The sequence below is a fragment of the Epinephelus fuscoguttatus genome, linkage group LG19 (genome assembly GCF_011397635.1).
Source record: "Epinephelus fuscoguttatus linkage group LG19, E.fuscoguttatus.final_Chr_v1".
Taxonomy (NCBI): domain Eukaryota; kingdom Metazoa; phylum Chordata; class Actinopteri; order Perciformes; family Serranidae; genus Epinephelus; species Epinephelus fuscoguttatus.
In genome coordinates, this window is record NC_064770.1 from 19362603 (window position 1) to 19377917 (window position 15315).

At 40.5% G+C, this 15315-nt stretch overlaps 1 pseudogene; it reads right to left on the bottom strand.

Annotated features, from left to right (window-relative positions):
• Positions 1 to 459: 459 nt before the first annotated feature.
• Positions 460 to 15019, bottom strand: LOC125879968 (medium-chain acyl-CoA ligase ACSF2, mitochondrial-like; annotated as a pseudogene).
• Between the last annotated feature and the right edge of the window lie 296 nt (positions 15020 to 15315).

Consider the following 15315-nt stretch of genomic DNA (forward strand, 5'->3'; position numbering starts at 1 on the left):
TGATAACAAACATGAGCCACCAGGACAGAAAGAGGCTGGCACTACACATCAGTATATTTAATAATAACAATAATAATAATAATAATAATAATAATAAACTGACATATATATGCACTTTACATACAATAAATGCAGCACAGAGTTCTCTACAATGAGCGCATTATAAGCACTGAGTGCTTCACATGAAAATAGACATAGTGGACATAAAACAGACAAGGCAATTTAATATAAAAGGACATTTAAAAACAGTTTAAAACATGGATTGACTGATTCATAAAATCATAGATTTGTAAAACTATAAATCATAAAATCCAGCAAGATTCTAAAAGAGTTGCAGCAGCGTAAAGCGTAAATAGAAAGTGGAAATTTATTGAAACATCTTGTCTAACAAATTGACACAGAAATATTTCAGAAATGAACAATATAATGCCAAACCCTTGTCAACTTGACTTAGCACAGAAATTGTATTGCACATTGCATCTGTTCCTGAGTTATGGCGCTGAATAATGGCCAGAAAAGTTACATTATGATGCCACAGTGAAGCTGACCTTTGACCTTTTGGATATAGAATGTCATCATTTCATTATTTTATGCTATTAGACATATGTGTGACATTTTGTCATAATTACATATACATTCTTGAGATATGGCTAAAACATGTTGTGTTATGCTACAAATGTCTGACAGGATAAAACGATAAAGTGATGACATTTTTTTATTCAAAAGGTTGATAATCACAAACTGAACAAAATGTTGGTTTGAATGATTACAGCTTCACATGATGGAGCCTGCAGTGCCACCTACAGGCCATGGGATACTTTTTCCTGTGAACACGCAGATCCATGCCAAGTAGGACATGGATCAAGCATCCCACAGTGCAATCCAGGACCAACATTGCTATCAACCAGTCACGGCCCTCTAAAATCATCAGTGTGCTGCGCCCGTGCTTCTTTTAAAATTCTTTGAGCTTCTTCAGAGCTAAGCTACGTCAACAAAGTTGAAGTTAGGACAAGTGAAAAAAAAATCCTTATGAGGATTAGCTAGATGAGTTAGCTTGCTAACAAGGGAGGCTATGCTAACAAGTAAGCTTGCCAATAGGCTACAATATTGTTCACTAACATTAAAGAGTGAGGATAATATCATTTTTCAGTAGCAAAGTCCTGTGATTAACATAGTTTCCCTCCTTTTTTAATAACATATTCAGACTTTTTCGCAAGATTGCAGTGTTATTGTTGATCCAGGACCACACTGCCATGTTGACTCTGGATAGTTTGTTTATATCAACAAGAACATAGCAGAGATGGTCCTGGATCAACACTAGCACTGTAATCTTGCAGAAAAAGAAAGAATTTATTGAATAGGCTTTAAAAAGAAGGGAAACTAATGTGTATTGTGAGTCTTTGCAACCACAAAATTATATTATCTTTAGTCTTAATGTTAGTGAAAAATGCAATCACATCATGCAAAAGGACACCCCTTGTTAATATAATTAACAGTTTTTCCACTAAAACTACTTGAATGGAATAATTTCTTCTCCATTTCTTCCTTCAGTATGTTCTTCTTGACCTAAGAAGACAAAAAGCAGCAGCCATTTCAGTCTCAGTGTAGTAATCAACCATATTTTACCGCTGTCATCTTAATAGTTAGGTTGCTGGTGTCAGATCAAAAGTGTTGTACCTTTCTTATAGCTGTCAGAGGGTAGCTGTCTACGAACATCACATAGTGTGGGATCTTGAAGTGGGAAATCTAGGAAGAAACAACACAAACTGAACAGCTGTGCTTTGATTATGTGTATGCTGGGATATTGTATTAAATCACCTACTCTCACCTGGCCTTTGCAGAATGCTCTTATCTCCTCTGCACTGCAGGTCTGGCCCTCCTTCAGCCTGATGCAGGCACACACCTGCTCACCCAGCCTCTCATCTTTCACTCCAACCACCTGGGAAACAGACAGAGAAATACAACAACTAGAGAAAGTTTGGCTTCAAGGTGTATTTTTGCCATCGGCTGTTCAAAGACAATGTCTCTGATCTTTGCTGCCATCTAGTGGTTCCAAGTCTCACCTGCACCTCCTGTACTTTGGGATGTGTAGCAAGGAACTGCTCTATCTCAGCAGGGTAGATGTTCTCCCCTCCTCTGATGATCATGTCCTTTATGCGTCCTTCAATGCGGCAGTATCCCAGACTGTTCAGACTGGCCGTGTCACTGTGTAGAAGAAGAAAAAAACAAAACACAACGTATAATGGAGTGCTGAATGAAAAAAGTAGGTTACATTAACTGTTAACAATGTGTTTATGTAAAAAAAATAAATAAATAACTGACAAATCTAAATATTAAATGTAATCTAAATGTGAAATCTTCAAGGGGAACACCACCCAAAGAAAGTTGAATCAATATGTGAACATGAACTACTCTCTCTCAAAGCCAGAAACTGGAGAAGTCCCAAACTTGAGATATCATAGGGTATAAAGTCTGGAGTTGCTCCAAAGCCTGATTTTGTGGACCCACATCATGTTTGTTTGGAATGAGGAAAAATCAGCTAAATGTGAGATGAGTGATCTTAAGATTAGAAATATATATCAGATAATTGTAACTGAATTTCTAAATTTGACACTGTCACATGTAACATACTATATTTCCCACCTGAACATGAATCCTTGTATTTACTTTTTTAATACCCATCAGCGCACATGGTACATGAAGGATCTTACCCAGTCCTGTACCAGCGATCTTGGGAGATAACCTCTCTGGTCTTCTCAGGATCGTCCCAGTATCCATGCATCACACAGCTGCCTCTGATCATCAGCTCTCCTGAGGCCCCCAGAGGGACAATCTCCCCAGTAGCAGGGTCCACCACTTTGGCCTATGGCAAAGACACACCAGCACACGAAATCACAGTATAGTTATGGTGATGTGTAGATAAAGGTTTGTCCAAAAAAATGGGTCATACCTCAGTGTGGTTCATGATACATCCAACAGTATTTATCTTCAGGTCCTCGTTGTCTTGTGGGAATCCCAGAAATGTTACGGGGCTGTTCTCAGTGGTTCCATAAACACACTATTAAAACATGATACACGTGTTCACACATGCTGGAAAAGCTATACTGACATTAGTTTAATACAGGACGTACAACCACTTACCATTATGCCTTTCACATTCATGTCTGTTTTCAATCTTCTCGCAACCTCAGGAGGACATGGAGAACCTCCCATGAGGCCTAAAACACAGTAACACTTAGGTAAAAGTTTGCTAAACAGCACACCTGTTCCAATACAACACAGTAATTGTGTTTTAAAATCACTTACCAATTTCAATTGATGACACATCATACTTGTGTGAATCTGGTTGGCTGAGCATGTCAATGTACATTGTGGGAGTACCATAGAAGACACTGCACCTTGAGTAAAAAACAAGAATCAGTTAAGTTGCATAACGTTGATTATTTGATAGTCATTTAGGTGATGAGCAGCATGCCGTACTTTTCACTCTGAATGGCCTCTAGGTTGGCTCGGCTGTTGTAGCCAGGGGAAGGGAAGACCAGTGTGATGCCATGTACTGCCATACAAATCCCTCCAGCTACAGTACCAAAGGTGTGGTGCATGGGTGCGGGAATGCACACTCGCACCTGAGGCTGATAGAAATGCGGAAAATAAGATTAATTACACTTTCACTACCTGCGTTTTCTTTAAGTCAAAAGACAAATATGGACTTACTCTCCAGTCATAACCCATTCGAAGACCCAAAAAATAAGCATTGTTTACGATGTTGTGGTGGGAAAGACATGCTGCCTTTGGACTCCCTGTAGTCCCCTGGAACAAATAAACAAGCATCATTTTCCAGTCAAGTTACACAAGGTATACAGTGCATGTGTGATAGTGTGAAAGATGCTGAAGGTTACTGATGTGAACTGGATGTTGATGGGCTCATCGAAGGACAGTTTACTCTGCAGATCCATCAGCTCTTTGTGGTGTCGACTCTCTCCTGCTTGCATCACATCCTCTACGTGGAGCATCCCTGGCTGTCTGCTATCTGTCACAATCACCATACGCAAGTCTGGCAACCTGGCAGACCCAAAACAAGATATCCACTGTACCATTAACTGTAGATTGTGTGTTAAGTATTTACAGATTCTTGCTCCCAAAATGAGAATACAGGAAGAATATGCGTTACATGTGACATTTCTCATTGGCTCAGTCAAACCTGGAGCTTTTGATCGTGCCTGTTGGAGCTGTGTCGATCTCTGGGCAGAGCTCCCTCAGCATATCACAGAAATTTTGGGTTTTAAAGTGAGTTGGGTAGACCACAGCTTTACACTGGACCTGCATGTGACAAATCAGGTCTGTTGCATTTATATTCTTGCAGAGTTATATATAAGGATAGTTTTTTTCTATGAAAATACTGAAAATACATGTAGTTCTCTCATGTGGTGGAAGTCTCAGGTCTTTTACTTAAGTAAAATGTAGTAAATGTAGCAATACCGCAGTGTAGAAATACTACACAACAGTATTTCATTCAAAATACTAAAGTATAAACTTGTATGCTGTATGACTCATTTCAGAGAAACATGTATTGTCTATTTATATTTTGTATTATTAATATGAACCTGAAAAGTAACTTGAAACTGCAGGTATAAAATAAATGTAGTGGAGTAAGTTTAAAGTAGCAAAAAAACTGAAATACAGTACGGTACAAGTTCCTCAAGTGAATGTACTTAGTTACTACCTTCTTTAGAGTAAACTCCACTTCCTTCACCTGATAGGCTGGGTTCAATGGCACCTGCACATATAACAACGGTTTCATGTCTTTGTATACAACTCCTCAGCACATTTTCCAAAGGACCTTATAGGACATGCCATATTGTACACATGATATAATCTGCACTGCATGATCACACTGCTCAAACAAATTAAGGCAACTCTTAATCGTCATAATATCACACCAAGTCAGTTTAATGTCAGGGATTTCAATTGGTCAATTTAGGGAGAACAAGTGATTGTGAATCTGTTTCACCTGCTTTGAAAAAAAACCAAAATGGGGTTGTCTTGTGGTGTCCACAGACATTTGCTCTGCTTATCCTTCCTGACTGATTCTTCTTTAGTTTTGTGTTCTGCTGGTAGTATGAGGTGGTGACGTGCAGCCCAGTCAGGTTGCACAGGTAGTCCAGCTCCTCCAGGATGGCACATCCATACATGTGGTCATAGGAAGGTTTGCTATGTCTCCCAGCACAGTCTCAAGAGCATGGACGAGATACCAGGAAACCAGCCATTACACAAGGAGAGCTGTACAGGGCTGTAGAAGAGGATCAACCCAGCAGCCGGACAGGTATATCTGCTGCTTTGTGCAAGGAGGAGCACTGCCAGAGCCGTACAGAATGACCTCCAGCAGGCTACTGGTGTGCATGTTTCTGACCAAACTGTCAGAAACAGACTCCATGAGGGCTTGACGTCCTCTCGTTGAACCTGGACTCTCAGCCAAGCACTGTGCAGCTCGATTGGCACTCACCAGAGAACACCAGAGTTGGCAGGTTTGCCACTGGTGCCCCGTTCTTGTCACGGATGAGAGCATGTTCACACTGAGCACATGTGAAAGGTGTGAAAGAGTCTGGAGACACTGTGGTGAACGTTATATTGCCTGTAACATCATCAAGCATGACCGATTTGGCGGTGGGTCAGTGATGGTCTGGGGAGGAGGGTTGCACAGACTTCCATGTCACAGCCAAGGGTACCCTGACTGCTGATAGGTGAAATCCTCAGAGTGACTGCCAGACCTTACGCTGGTGCAGTGAGCCCTGGGTTCTTCCTGGTGCAGAACAATGCCCAGCTTCATGTGGCCAGAGTGTGTAGGCAGTTCCTGGATGAAATCATTGATGCCATTGACTGGCCCTCACTGGATCTCACTGATGCCCTGAATCTGGGAGGATATCCCCCAGGACACCATCCGCCAACTCATCAGGTGCATGCCCAGATGACGTTGGGAGTGCACGCAGGCACATGGGGACCATACACGCTACTGAGTCACAGTATGAATTGCTGTGATAAAAGGATCAGCCTGTGATTTCAAAATGTACTTTCTACTTTTAGTGGGATTTTGAATCCAGCCATCAGTTGGTTAATGATTTTGGTTTTCATTGACTGGTGTTATGCCATTTGTTCTCAACAAATCATACAGTGTACATCAGTAAAGATTTTCAACTTAAATAATGTATTGATCAAGATCTGATGTGTGATTTAAGAGTTCCCTTAGTGTCATACTTATTTCTTTTACAACAGAGTAGCTCTCCAGGGCCTCTGATAGGGGTCAATGTCCTGCTCACTGACACTTGACAGCAGGGTGTTTGGGAACACAGAGCACAATCTTTAACCACAAGATTAAACTGTAAATCTGTAAACACCTCCCATACTGACCAGTATAATTCCAGCTTTGGCTGAAGCAAACTGGAAAAGGATCCATTCATACGTGTTAGGTCCCCAAACTCCCAGTCTGTCGCCCGCTTCAGGCCCAAAGCAAGCAGACCTGCAGCTGCTTCCAACCTGCATCACAACAGCAGATATTTTGTCACCACAGTAATCATTCTTCAGATCATGGATAGTTTTTAAGGGTTGAAACATGCATAAAGGCACCGAATCTAAAACCGACATCTTGTTGAAACTGTGCAAAGGTTTTCCGGATGCCATCCTGCAGGAAGACCACAGCTTCACGGTCAGGCCAGCGCTGAACTGTGGAGTCCAGGCTCTGGCCTACAGTCAGGGGGAGCAGAGAGATGGTGGAGGTGCCATGGACATAGCTGGTAGTCAGAGAGGGTTTGTTGGGAGGTGTCCACATGGAGGGACCTGGCATACATAGAATTAGGAAAGCACAGGTGTTTCACACCAAGTAGGAGCCACTGTTTCAGTGCACTGATAATAACCCTTAAAGCTGACAAAACATTATATAGAAAAACAGTCTGTGCTTATTTTTGTCATTATAGTCATGATCACTGAGTTTTCTCTTTTGTAATAAAACTGAATCTCCACATTTTCATTGGGTCACCGTGAACTCAGAAATATTCAGTTGAATTCGTAGCAGAGGTGGCATAACCTACAAGTACAGCACACGAGTAAAAGAATATGTTTTTCTAAGAAACAAGTAATTTTCATGTTCCTTTTTTGAACTGTAGCCCACCAGAACAAGAAGCATCTTCCAGCGTCAGTTCCTGCCCCAAATTGGCCGCACTTTTCATACCAATACTGCAATCGACTACTACACACGTTCAGTAGGCAGCATACCCCAAAGTTAACCCAGTTGTTGAGCATTTCTCACTGGACTGAATCAGCGCCAATGAGGTAACAGTTACCTCAACCTTTCACCTTTGACCTTTCACCTTTGATCCAATCAATTCATTGCTGAGTCCCAGTGGACTTTGTGCCAAATTTGAAGAAAGTCCCTCAAGGCATTCTTGATATAGTGCATTGATGGACGTATGTATGTACATATGGACATAATGCCTCATTCAACAGCTGTCACTGACACAGAGGCATAAAAGCTGTCCATTCTGAGTCAGCCGGTGTTATGCAAACAATTGTTGAATTTCTTTGCCATTAGTCCTAATGCATTGTCTCAATGTAAGACTTGGCTCTGGAAGATGAACTGAATATTTATTGCCTGAAATTTATACCTAGATGATAATATTGCTTATCAACAGTTTGCAAATGAGAAATACAGGCAGTCAGGGGGCACACTGAAGGTTAAAATGTTAGATGACAACCAGCTGTTTAATTTGACCTCCTCCTGGCTAAAAGTGATGGACCCAGTGAGATTAGTATTGTCTGTAATACTGTTTTTTAAATCACTGACTGACAACCAATTCGATGTTCTGATCGTTGTCACTTGATTTAAAAGCATCTTCAATAAGTATTTGAGTACAACCATGTTGCCATTTCACCACTGAACATAAAATGCATTGAACTCACCGACACCACTGGAGCAGACCTGTGTTGCATAATTTCCAAGCTTTGCTGTGTTTGAGTCCATCCACAGATCTGACACTGTGAGCACAGGATCTTAACAGTGCTGACATTGCTCCTAAGTATCAAACAGTCTGTTACAGCTGGATCTAAACACTCGCTGGTGAGAAGATACTGGGTCCTAACAACTAATATGCTCTTTTTTTCCTGCCTTTCTTGAGTTGAAATTTACCTCTCATGAGTAATCTTTAACTTCCACTCATTCTCACTGGCTACAAGCCAGTTGTCAATTTAGAGAGATGTATACTGTCTGCACTAAAAAAGCCAAAGACAAGGAGCTGATAACAAACATGAGCCACCAGGACAGAAAGAGGCTGGCACTACACATCAGTATATTTAATAATAACAAATAAACTGATATATATATGCACTTTACATACAATAAATGCAGCACAGAGTTCTCTACAATGAGCGCATTATAAGCACTGAGTGCTTCACATGAAAATAGACATAGTGGACATAAAACAGACAAGGCAATTTAATATAAAAGGACATTTAAAACAGTTTAAAACATGGATTGACTGATTCATAAAATCATAGATTTGTAAAACTATAAATCATAAAATCCAGCAAGATTCTAAAAGAGTTGCAGCAGCGTAAAGCGTAAATAGAAAGTGGAAATTTATTGAAACATCTTGTCTAACAAATTGACACAGAAATATTTCAGAAATGAACAATATAATGCCAAACCCTTGTCAACTTGACTTGGCAGCACAGAAATTGTATTGCACATTGCATCTGTTCCTGAGTTATGGCGCTGAATAATGGCCAGAAAAGTTACATTATGATGCCACAGTGAAGCTGACCTTTGACCTTTTGGATATAGAATGTCATCATTTCATTATTTTATGCTATTAGACATATGTGTGACATTTTGTCATAATTACATATACATTCTTGAGATATGGCTAAAACATGTTGTGTTATGCTACAAATGTCTGACAGGATAAAATAATAAAGTGATGACATTTTTTTATTCAAAAGGTTGATAATCACAAACTGAACAAAATGTTGGTTTGAATGATTACAGCTTCACATGATGGAGCCTGCAGTGCCACCTACAGGCCATGGGATACTTTTTCCTGTGAACACGCAGATCCATGCCAAGTAGGACATGGATCAAGCATCCCACAGTGCAATCCAGGACCAACATTGCTATCAACCAATCACGGCCCTCTAAAATCATCAGTGTGCTGCGCCCGTGCTTCTTTTAAAATTCTTTGAGCTTCTTCAGAGCTAAGCTACGTCAACAAAGTTGAAGTTAGGACAAGTGAAAAAAATCCTTATGAGGATTAGCTAGATGAGTTAGCTTGCTAACAAGGGAGGCTATGCTAACAAGTAAGCTTGCCAATAGGCTACAATATTGTTCACTAACATTAAAGAGTGAGGATAATATCATTTTTCAGTAGCAAAGTCCTGTGATTAACATAGTTTCCCTCCTTTTTTAATAACATATTCAGACTTTTTCGCAAGATTGCAGTGCTATTGTTGATCCAGGACCACACTGCCATGTTGACTCTGGATAGTTTGTTTATATCAACAAGAACATAGCAGAGATGGTCCTGGATCAACACTAGCACTGTAATCTTGCAGAAAAAAAAGAAAGAATTTATTGAATAGGCTTTAAAAAGAAGGGAAACTAATGTGTATTGTGAGTCTTTGCAACCACAAAATTATATTATCTTTAGTCTTAATGTTAGTGAAAAATGCAATCACATCATGCAAAAGGACACCCTTGTTTAACAGTTTTTCCACTAAAACAACATCAATGGAATAATTTCTTCTCCATTTCTTCCTTCAGTATGTTCTTCTTGACCTAAGAAGACAAAAAGCAGCAGCCATTTCAGTCTCAGTGTAGTAATCAACCATATTTTACCACTGCCATCTTAATAGTTAGGTTGCTGGTGTCAGATCAAAAGTGTTGTACCTTTCTTATAGCTGTCAGAGGGTAGCTGTCTACGAACATCACATAGTGTGGGATCTTGAAGTGGGAAATCTAGGAAGAAACAACACAAACTGAACAGCTGTGCTTTGATTATGAGTATGTTGGGATATTGTATTAAATCACCTACTCTCACCTGGCCTTTGCAGAATGCTTTTATCTCCTCTGCACTGCAGGTCTGGCCCTCCTTCAGCCTGATGCAGGCACACACCTGCTCACCCAGCCTCTCATCTTTCACTCCAACCACCTGGGAAACAGACAGAGAAATACAACAACTAGAGAAAGTTTGGCTTCAAGGTGTATTTTTGCCATCGGCTGTTCAAAGACAATGTCTCTGATCTTTGCTGCCATCTAGTGGTTCCAAGTCTCACCTGCACCTCCTGTACTTTGGGATGTGTAGCAAGGAACTGCTCTATCTCAGCAGGGTAGATGTTCTCCTCCTCTGATGATCAAGTCCTTTATGTCCTTCAATGCGGCAGTATCCCAGACTGTTCAGACTGGCTGTGTCACTGTGTAGAAGAAGAAAAAAACAAAACACAACGTATAATGGAGTGCTGAATGAAAAAAGTAGGTTACATTAACTGTTAACAATGTGTTTATGTAAAAAAAAAAAAATAACTGACAAATCTAAATATTAAATGTAATTCTAAATGTGAAATCTTCAAGGGGAACACCACCCAAAGAAAGTTGAATCAATATGTGAACATGAACTACTCTCTCTCAAAGCCAGAAACTTGAGATATCATAGGGTATAAAGTCTGGAGTTGCTCCAAAGCCTGATTTTGTGGACCCACATCATGTTTGTTTGGAATGAGGAAAAATCAGCTAAATGTGAGATGAGTGATCTTAAGATTAGAAATATATATCAGATAATTGTAACTGAATTTCTAAATTTGACACTGTCACATGTAACATACTATATTTCCCACCTGAACATGAATCCTTGTATTTACTTTTTTAATACCCATCAGCGCACATGGTACATGAAGGATCTTACCCAGTCCTGTACCAGCGGTCTTGGGAGATAACCTCTCTGGTCTTCTCAGGATCGTCCCAGTATCCATGCATCACACAGCTGCCTCTGATCATCAGCTCTCCTGAGGCCCCCAGAGGGACAATCTCCCCAGTAGCAGGGTCCACCACTTTGGCCTATGGCAAAGACACACCAGCACACTAAATCACAGTATAGTTATGGTGATGTGTAGATAAAGGTTTGTCCACAAAGTAAGACATACCTCAGTGTGGTTCATGATGCATCCAACAGTATTTATCTTCAGGTCCTCTTCATCTTGTGGGAATCCCAGAAATGTTACGGGGCTGTTCTCAGTGGTTCCATAAACACACTATTAAAACATGATACACGTGTTCACACATGCTGGAAAAGCTATACTGACATTAGTTTAATACAGGACGTACAACCACTTACCATTATGCCTTTCACATTCATGTCTGTTTTCAATCTTCTCGCAACCTCAGGAGGACATGGAGAACCTCCCATGAGGCCTAAAACACAGTAACACTTAGGTAAAAGCTTGCTAAACAGCACACCTGTTCCAATACAACACAGTAATTGTGTTTTAAAATCACTTACCAATTTCAATTGATGACACATCATACTTGTGTGAATCTGGTTGGCTGAGCATGTCAATGTACATTGTGGGAGTACCATAGAAGACACTGCACCTTGAGTAAAAAACAAGAATCAGTTAAGTTGCATAACGTTGATTATTTGATAGTCATTTAGGTGATGAGCAGCATGCCGTACTTTTCACTCTGAATGGCCTCTAGGTTGGCTCGGCTGTTGTAGCCAGGAAGGGAAGACCAGTGTAATGCCATGTACTGCCATACAAATCCCTCCAGCTACAGTACCAAAGGTGTGGTGCATGGGTGCGGGAATGCACACTCGCACCTGAGGCTGATAGAAATGCGGAAAATAAGATTAATTACACTTTCACTACCTGCGTTTTCTTTAAGTCAAAAGACAAATATGGACTTACTCTCCAGTCATAACCCATTCGAAGACCCAAAAAATAAGCATTGTTTACGATGTTGTGGTGGGAAAGACATGCTGCCTTTGGACTCCCTGTAGTCCCCTGGAACAAATAAACAAGCATCATTTTCCAGTCAAGTTACACAAGGTATACAGTGCATGTGTGACATTGTGAAAGATGCTGAAGGTTACTGATGTGAACTGGATGTTGATGGGCTCATCGAAGGACAGTTTACTCTGCAGATCCATCAGCTCTTTGTGGTGTCGACTCTCTCCTGCTTGCATCACATCCTCTACGTGGAGCATCCCTGGCTGTCTGCTATCTGTCACAATCACCATACGCAAGTCTGGCAACCTGGCAGACCCAAAACAAGATATCCACTGTACCATTAACTGTAGATTGTGTGTTAAGTATTTACAGATTCTTGCTCCCAAAATGAGAATACAGGAAGAATATGCGTTACATGTGACATTTCTCATTGGCTCAGTCAAACCTGGAGCTTTTGAGCGTGCCTGTTGGAGCTGTGTCGATCTCTGGGCAGAGCTCCCTCAGAATATCACAGAAATTTTGGGTTTTAAAGTGAGTTGGGCAGACCACAGCTTTACACTGGACCTGCATGTGACAAATCAGGTCTGTTGAATGTATATTCTCACACCGTACTATATAAGGATTATTTTTTTTCTGAGAAAATACATGTGGTTCTCACTGGTGAAAGAAGTACTCAGACATTTTACTGAAGTAAATGTAGCAATGTCACAGTGTAGAAACACTCTGTTACTGGTAAAAGTCCTGCATTCTAAAATAATACTTCACTTAAAGTACTAAAGTAAAACTCGTATGGTGTATGACCCATTTCAGAGAAACATGTTTTGTCTATTTATATTTTTATTATCAATATGAACCTAAAAATTAACTAAAAACTAAAGGTATAAAATAAAGGAAGTGAAGTAAACAACATAGTACAATATTTGCCTCTAAATTATAATGTAGAAGAAGTATAAAGTAGCAAAAAAAAAAACAAAAAAAAAAACAACTCAAGTACAGTACAGGTACCTGGAGTGAATGTACTTAGTTACTACCTTCTTTAGAGTAAACTCCACTTCCTTCACCTGATAGGCTGGGTTCAATGGCACCTGCACATATAACAACAGTTTCATGGCAAATATACATGCAACCCTTCAACATACATTTTTCAAAGGGCTTTGAAGTAAATACCATGTCTTACACATGATACATTCTGCACTGCATGGCTGAATGCCTTATTACAACATACTGTATATAGAAATAAATACTTATTTCTTTTACAACAACAGAGTAGCTCTCCAGGGCCCCTGATGAGGGTCAATGTCCTGCTCACTGACACTTTACAGCAGGGTGTTTGGGAACACAGAGCACACTGCTAAACCACAAGATTAAACTGTAAATGTAATTTCAAATCTGTAAACAACTCTGATACTGACCATTATAATTCCAGCTTTGGCTGACGCATATTGGAAAAGGATCCATTCATACATGTTGGGTCCCCAAACTCCCAGTCTGTCGCCTCTCTTCAGGCCCAAAGCAAGCAGACCTGCAGCCGCCTTGTCAACCTGCACCAACAAACGTCACAACAATAGCAGGTATGTTGTCACCGCTGACAGTAGAATTCTGACATTTTACAATTTAGCTTTCCTGCCTTTGTTAGCGTTTAATGATTTCTTTTTACTGCATGCAATGAAGGTATTCCTGTAAATCAGAGGACGTGATGATTTCCTTAAGAAGAAAAGAACAAATTCACATTGTGAAACTAAATTTCATGGGAGTTGCATCATTTAAAGTCACTGACACACCAGACAGTCATTTTAAAAAGGCACATTCTGTGCTTTAGGATTAACACGTGATTTTGTCAGGTGTAAAAAGTTCTAACAGCTATTTTATTGAGTTAACATTGAAATGAATCACATCTTGTTGAAACTGTGCAAAGGTTTTCCGGACGCCGTCCTGCAGGAAGGCCACAGCTTCACGGTCAGGCCAGCGCTGCACTGTGGAGTCCAGGCACTGGCCTACAGTCAGGGGGAGCAGAGAGATGGTGGAGGTGCCGTGGACATAGCTGGTAGTCAGAGAGGGTTTGTTGGGAGGAGTGTCCACATGGAGGGACCTGGCATACATAGAATGAGGAAAAGCACAGCAGTCAGTTTAAGTAACAAGTAATTTTCATGTTCCTCTTTTTAAGTGTAGCCTACCAAAACAAAAGGCATCTTCCAGCGACAGTCCTTGGACCAAATTGGCCATAATGCTCTTGGGGTCGGGTTTTCAGATCTAGTAATACATCCATGGGCTACAACTTTGCAAGTGATCTCTCCAGCCCTCCGTAAGCTCAGTCCTCTTCTGCTTTAGGCTAGCAAGATTACATTAGCCGGTACTAGAATAACAAACCCAAATATCTTCTGATTAAACTGTAGTTGGTTGAGATGCATTATGGGTAATTTACAGTGACACAGTGACCTTTGACCCTTGACGTTTAACTACCAAAATCTGATCAGTTTTTCTTTGAGTCCAAGTTGAGGTTGGTGCCAAAATTGAAGAAAGGCATTCTTGAGATTCTTGAGATATTGCAATGTGACCTTAAACCAAGGAAATCTGATCAGTTCATCAAGTTCAAGTGGACGTTTGTGCCAAAGTTGAGGAAATTCCCGCAAGGTGTTGTTGAGATATTGTGTTCACAGCAATGGGACAGACAAAAACGTATAGCCACACCTGTCACCGGAGCAGAGGCATAAAACCTGTCCATTCTGAATCAGATAGATAGTTGAATTTGTGCTTTTTTAAACTGATGAACAACCAATCCTATAGGCTATTTAGATATCTCACAATGATCTTTGTCACTTGGTTTAAAAGCATCTTCAGTAAATACTTGAGTACAACCATGTTGCCATTTGACCACTAAACATAAAATGCATTGAACTCACCGACACCACTGGAGCAGACCTGTGCTGCATAATTTCCAAGCCTTGCTGTGTTTGAGTCCATCCACAGATCTGACACTGTGAGCACAGGATCTTAACAGTGCTGACATTGCTCCTAAGTATCAAACAGTCTGTTACAGCTGGATCTAAACACTCGCTGGTGAGCAGATACTGGGTCCTAACAACTAATATGCTCAGTTTTACCTGCCTATCTTGACATAAGTTGAATTTTACCATCCATGTGTAACGTTAATCTTTAACTTCCACTCATTCTCACTGGCTAAAAGCCAGTTGGCAATATGAAAAGATTTATATGGTCTGCACATAAAATACCAAAGACAAGGAGCTGATAACAAACATGAGCCACCAGGACAGAAAGACGCTGGCACCAGGGGCGTAAAAAAAAAAGCTCTCGCGACTGGTGCTGCTAAGA